Genomic DNA, 7,290 nt, shown 5'->3' on the forward strand with positions numbered 1-7,290 from the left:
TAATTAATAAACAGGAGGATAAAACTCGGGCAAATCCCTAGATTTCCTTTTAGCAACTATGATATGCTTAGGACCAATTAGAAAGGATTCCAATTGTTAGATATGTAATACTTGTTAGGATGATAGAATCTTGGAGCTAGGCAAAGCCTTAAGAATATCTAGTACCATTCTATATTTGCAAATGAGAAAGCTAAGATTCAGGAAGGTGAAGAGACTCATCTAAGTATACGTAGCTAACGTCGTGGCTTATCGGGGTCTAGAATTCAGAGTTCCAAGCTGCCAATTCAGCGATCTTTCCATCATACCATACTTTCCTAAGATCATACTTGGTTCTACCACTACCTTTGTAACACAAAAATATCTCATGCCAACCCACTAAGAGCATTAGTACAGAGGTGCTCTGTGAACTTCCTTGAATCATCCTGGAAGAGATAAGACTTCGAGTTCATGTCAACCACTTACACCATCTCAGAATTACCAGTTCTTTCATCACCACCCAATGAAAGAATGCATGGGGAGCCCCATCATTCAAATTTTTATATCCCCTTGAGTGTCCTGGGGTTGTTCATATTCTCAAACCTGATTCAAAGGTGTAGACTTGGGCAAAAGGCCATCTACTGATCAAATAGCACATAAAGTAATTTTTTAAATGCAGATCTAGAATATCCTTTAATAATCATTTGTCTTTAATTATATTTCCACAAGCTGCTTTCTAGTCCTAAAACAACTTTACAAGATTAAGAATATGCTTCTACCATATTTTGGCATTTCACCATATAGGACAAAGACGTGAACACGACTGTGAGGTGAACAAACTGAATTTGAGCAGCCTAAATGCAAATTAAGAGAAAAGTTACTCAGAGAAAGTCACCTTTAATAACATCCAAAAGGCATGGCAAACTGAAGTGTGGTTTGGGCAGATACGTGGGTGTAGTTGTGCAAAAGATTCTATTAGTGACCCCAATTCTCCACTTCTACCTGTATCTATACCTTTTGTCATATAACTCTGCAGTCCTTTCCAACAGAGCTGGGACATAATTCCTTACCCCTGGATTTAGTCATGATGACATGCTTTGGCCAATGGGATTAGCAAATGTGATAGAGTCTTAAAAAGTGCTTGCTGGATTTGGCTCACTCATTCTTGTGCTTACACCTTCCCGGTGAGAAGTACATGCCTAACTTTGCTGCTGTCGGGGGGCAGGAAGAAAGACATGCGAATCAGAACTGCTGCAGCTAAGGTATTCTAGATTGTCCGGCCTAGAGCAAAGCCCATCCAACCCCAAGGATGTTTTTGTGTGACTAAATGAATGAATGAATCAGTGCAGGAAACCGAACTCTAAAGCAAGATCAGACTAATGGTTAGTCTAAACAATGAACTGGAGCTGGAAGCTGTGAAAGCCAAGATATGAGTGTGTGTGTAGCGCGGGTAGGGGGCGTGAAATTCAGGCAGCCCCTGGCAAGAGTAGGCACAAACAGGATGAAGTAGTATAACTAGGAGGGTGCAGATCTGCAAGAAAGCACTGTTGATGAGGCTTGTGTGACCGAGTGGCATGAGGGACTGTTTGAGACCTTTTCCTTCTATAGAGATTTTAGAATAAAGTAGACATTACAGCTGAAATCAAGCCTTATTTGGAACAAAGACAAATTTTCCCAGACTGGATTTAAAAAAAGGCTTAGTTTTTGGCTCAAAGATTCCATGCCACCTGGCATTTTCCATAAAGAGAAAAACTAGGGATACCTGAGACGGAAGAGAGCAGTTCTCTTGGAGGTATGCCTAGGGTCCATCTGCAAATGGAAATATGATTACAAACCTTGAGCACTATTCCTGGATCAGTGTTCATGTATTCCTGTGTTCCTCCTGTATTCCTAAAGGGAGATTAACCCTTCACCTCACCTTCCTGAGAAAGAACAGGAGGGGGGTCACTCTTGGTTACTCCCTCAATATTGAGAAAACTAGTCAATATTTGGGTAGGTCTACAAGTGGGAGCTGATATCTTTATCATTGGTCATATTGCTCTGCCTCCTAAGGTACTGGGGAGAGATGGGAAGTGCAAGAGACAGTATCTCTTAAAAAATGCCTGACCATTCAAATTCCCAGTTTTCACTTTCTGAAGCTTATGGAAAGATGGGTACCTCCTATGCCAACAGGTCCCGGAGACAGGATGCAGAATGGCTAGGATACTGCTCACTTGGAGCAGAGGTGCTCCAGAAAAGTGGTGAATGTGGATGTGGTGGGAGACGCCCAGCTGAGAGTCAGGTAGCAGGTGTGCTAAGTCCCCCAGGGGAGCTGCTTGGAGGTGATTCCTTCATCAGCAGGGCTGTTGGGATCAGCACCTGGCCACACCAAGTCTTTTGACAATAGGGTGAATGCTCAGTGAAAAATTACACAATGAGCTCAATCAACCTGCCACTGGTGGTCATATAAAGAAATGACTTTTCTCTTTCACTCTTCCTTGTCTCCACACTGGAGGACGTGTAACCTGCTGGGAATAGGGAAGTGGGGTCAAGTAGACTATAGACCATGCCTCTCCTTCAAGCCTGCAGAGCAGTGGATCTCAACTGTATCATACTCGATGCCCTTCCACCCAGTTTTGTTTATTTGTTTGTTCGTGTGTGGTAAAATACACATAACATAAAACGTACCATCTCAACCATTTGTAAGTGCACAGTTCAGTAATGTTAAGTACATTCACATTGTTGTGAAACCAATCTCCAGGATTCTTTTCATCTGACAAAACTGAAACTCCGTACCCATTAAACAATTACTCCTCATTCCTCCTCCCCCAAGCTCCGGGCAACCATCATTCTACTTTCTGTCTCTATGAATTTGACTATTCTAGGTACCTATATAAGTGGAATCATACAGTATTTGTCTTTTTGTGACTGGCTTATTTCACTTACTTAATATCCTCAAGTTTCATCCATATTGAATCATATGTCAGAATTTCCTTCCTTTTTAGGGTTGAATAATATTTCACCATGTGTGTGTGTGTGTGTGTGTGTGTGTGTGTGTGTGTGATATTATATATATCACATTTTGCTTATTCATTCATCTGTCAGTGGACACTTGGGTTGCATCCACCTTTTGGCTATTGTGAGTAATGCTGCTATGAATATAGGTATACACATATCCCTTTGAGACCCTTTCAGTTCTTTTGGGTACATGCCCAGATGTGGAATTGCTGGATCATACAGTAATTCATTTTTAAATATTTTGAAAAATGCTCACTCCATTTTTAAAGAGATATTTTATAATGTGATGATTTAATATATGTATACGTTGTGGATGATTATCACAATCAAGTTAATTAACACATCCATTACCTCACATAGTTACCATTTTTGGGTGTGTGTGTAGTGAGAACACTTATGATTCATTCTCTTTGCAAATTTCAACTATACAATACAGTTTATTAACCATAATCACCATGCTGTACATCAGAGCCATCTGATGTACAGAGTACATCAGAGTACATCTGATGCTGTACATCAGAATTTATTCATCTTATAACTGAAAGTTTTTATCCTTTGACCAACATCTCCTCATTTCTTCCACCCCAGCCTCTGTCAATCACCATTCTAATCTGGTTCTATGAGTTCAACTTTTTTAGATTCACATCACATTGTATGCCTTAAAGAAAATCATATTGTACAACCTAAACATATATAATTTTTATTTGTCAATCATATCTCAATAAAGCTGTAAAATTTTTAAATAAAATGAAAAAATTAAGAAAAGAAGGAGATTCAGCTGGCCAGTCAGGGTGACAGGCTTTCTGTCCTAGAACCATGGCCCAGTTTGTCCATAACCTCGCGGAGAAGGCCCCAGTGCTGTTCAACGCTGCTGTGACTTACTCGAAGCCTCGATTGGCCACATTTTGGCACTACACCAAGGTTAAGCTGGTTCCTCCAATCTCTGCTGAGATCCCTACAGCTATTCAGAGCTTGAAAAAAATTATCAATAGTGCTCAAACTGGTAGCTTCAAACAGCTCACAGTTAAGGAAGATCTACTGAATGGTTTGGTGGCCACTGAGGTGTGGATGTGGTTTTATGTTGGCGAGATCATAGGCAAGCATGGCATCATTGGCTATGGTGTTTGAAGACCAATCTTTGCTTTATTATTTGGGTATTCTTGGACCATGTGTGAGCAGACTGCTATTTGAATAAAATAAGGCAATGTGTCAAAAAAAAAGAAAAGAAAAGGAGAAATATTTTATATCATCCTCTGTGCTCTACTGAGATGAAATTCAAGGGTAATATAATCCAACTTCACAGTAACTTTTAAAAATCTGTATAATATCCTGTGATCTAAAGGAGAAATAAGAGGAAAGTAATTTATAATATAAAATATATTTCAAGTAAATGTTTCAGCACAATCACACTACAAAGAGTCAGATGTTTACTTCTACTTATAATAAATGAAATTGGATTTAAAAGAAATAAGAAATTTTAAATGCATATTACTAAGTAAAAGGAGCCTATCTGAAAAGGCTACATTCAATATGTTTTAGCATTCTAATTCCAACTATATAACGTTCTGGAAAAGGCAAAACCATGGAGACCGTAAAAAGATGAGTGATGGCCAGAGGTTAGAGGGGAGGGAGGGATGAATAGGTGGAAAGAAGGATATTTAAGGCAGTAAAACTATTCTGTACAATACTGTAATGGTGGATACATGTCCTTATACATTTGTCAAACCCCACAGAACAATGTACATCACCATGAATCCTAATATAAACTAAGGATTTAGGGACTTCCCTGGTGGTCCAGTGGTTAAGACTTCACGCTTCCACTGCAGGGGGCACAGGTTCGATCCCTGGTCAGGGAAGTTCTGTGCCACAGGGCACGGCCAAAAATAAAAAATTAAAAAATAAAAATAAACTAAGGATATAGGGTGATAATGATGTGTCAGTGTAGGTTCACTGATTATAACAAATATACCACACTCTAATGTGGGGTGTTGATAGTGGGGGAGGCTGTGCAGGGGAGGAAGTATATGAGAAATATCTGCATTTCCTGCTCAGTTTTACTGTGAACCCGAAGCTGGTCTAAAAAATAACATTGATAGTAATAACAACAACAACAACAATAATAATATCCAAAAGCCCAAACCAGGTCATTTTCAATTTAAAAAAAAGCAATAGGACAATATGCAATGGAATATTGTTGAAACTTGAAAAATTTTGGACATTTTGAAATAAAGGCTATATAGTTATATTCGTGTATATTAGTGGAATCTCCATAGTGGGGACCGGTTCATAATGCGGACTGATTTAGGTGTGTTGTGTTGGCCACTCAAATATGAGTGACATTGCCATTGATGGCATGATTTTCCAGATTGGTAAACAGTTTCTAATAGAATTTTTTTAAAAATTCACTCTTTCCTCAATGTATATGATAGTGACATTTACATTCCTGGAAAATTCAGTGATTATTAAAACTGTGCAAAATATTTTTTAAATTAAAAAATGGAATTATGCTCTACATTTAATAATTATCAACAGGTTATTGCCATGATGAATGTCCAGTGGGACATTGAAAGTAATGCAGAAGATAATTTTTCATGGGTTAGGTTTGTCCCACACACTGTCTATCAATTCTGACCTCCTCCTACTACATGTCAATAATGCTCCCCCCAAAACAATGGGACCATACACCCACAAATTTCCTTAAGAATAGCAGTTGTCTCAAATAATGTCACTTACAAATAATCAAACTAAAAGTTATTTTAAAACATGATACTTAGATAAAACATTTCCATTTTTAATATTCCTCAGAATGGGGCACATTGAATTAAGCTAAAGAACCAAACAAAAAGTTCCCACACAACAATAGTAAAGAATATTTGTAGTATCCACTGAGTAAGTACATAAACTTGGTCTCTAAAATTGACACCAGTGAATCGTATTTCAAATCCAACAGATTTTAGGTAAATTTTGCATAACTTAAAAGAGGTAATAAGTTTTTTACAGTTCTTTGACACTTAAGAATTTTTTGTGTCAATGCTAATAATTTCAGTGCATGTGAGATGAAAGCGAGGCAATACAAAACTTTTGAGACAACTGATGCTTAATGCCAAGTATAGAGAATATCTTTTAAAATTTTTTTAAAAACTTTTTATTTGGAAATAATTTCAACCTTACATAAGAGGTTCATAAATAGTATGGAAAATTCCCATGTGCTCTTTATCTAGATTCATTAGTTGTTAATATTCTTCCCCATTTAGTTTATCATTCTCTCTGCCTCTGGATGGATAGATAGATAGATAGATACCGATATATATTTTTCCGAATTACTTCAGAGTAATTTGCAGAAATCATGCCCCTTTACGCCTAGATATATAAATCTATGTACCCCAAGAACAAGAATATTATCTTACATAATCATATTATCAAAATCAAGAAATTTAACATCGATACAGTACTATTATTTAATCTATAATCCACATTTCAATTTTGCCAATTGAATAATGCCTTTTATAGCAATTCTTTTAAAGTCTAGGATCCTGTCCAAGATCTCATATTACATTTAATTGTCTTATTGCTTTAGTCGCCTTTAATCTGAAACAGTTCTCCTGCCTTTCTTTTTCTTTTTCCCAGTCCTTTGAGCTTTATTTTTTTAATTTTTAAATTTTATTTTATTTATTTTTTTATACAGCAGGTTCTTATTAGTCATCCATTTTATACACATCAGTGTATACATGTCAATCCCAATTGCCCAGTTCATCACACCACCAGCACCACCCGCCGTGGCTTTACCCCCTTGGTGTCCATACGTTTGTTCTCTACATCTGTGTCTCAAACTCTGCCCTACAAACCAGTTCATCTGTACCATTTTTCTAGGTTCCACATACATGCGTTAATATACAATATTTGTTTTTCTCTTTCTGACTTACTTCACTCTGTATGACAGTCTCTAGATCCATCCACGTCTCAACAAATGACCCAATTTCGTTCCTTTTTATGGCTGAGTAATATTCCATTGTATATATGTACCACAACTTCTTTATCCATTTGTCTGTCGATGGGCATTTAGGTTGCTTCCATGACCTGGCTGTTGTAAATACTGCTGCAGTGAACATTGGGGTGCATGTGGCTTTTTGAATTTTCTCTGGGTATATGCCCAGTACTGGGATTGCTGGATCATATGATACAGGTGGATCAAAAAAGATTTTGCTGTGATTTATGTCAAATGGTGTTAGGGAGTGTTCTAATTTCATTCTTTTACATGTAGTGTCCAGTTTTCCCAGCACCACTTATTGAAGAGATTGTCTTTTTTCCATTGTATAT

General features: G+C 37.5%; 1 pseudogene; it reads left to right on the forward strand.

Annotated features, from left to right (window-relative positions):
* The first annotated feature begins 3,789 nt into the window (after positions 1-3,789).
* Positions 3,790-4,101, forward strand: LOC112395983 (ATP synthase subunit g, mitochondrial pseudogene; annotated as a pseudogene).
* Positions 4,102-7,290: the final 3,189 nt, after the last annotated feature.

This window comes from Neophocaena asiaeorientalis, unplaced genomic scaffold, assembly GCF_003031525.2.
Source record: "Neophocaena asiaeorientalis asiaeorientalis breed wild unplaced genomic scaffold, Neophocaena_asiaeorientalis_V1.1 scaffold194, whole genome shotgun sequence".
NCBI lineage: Eukaryota > Metazoa > Chordata > Mammalia > Artiodactyla > Phocoenidae > Neophocaena > Neophocaena asiaeorientalis.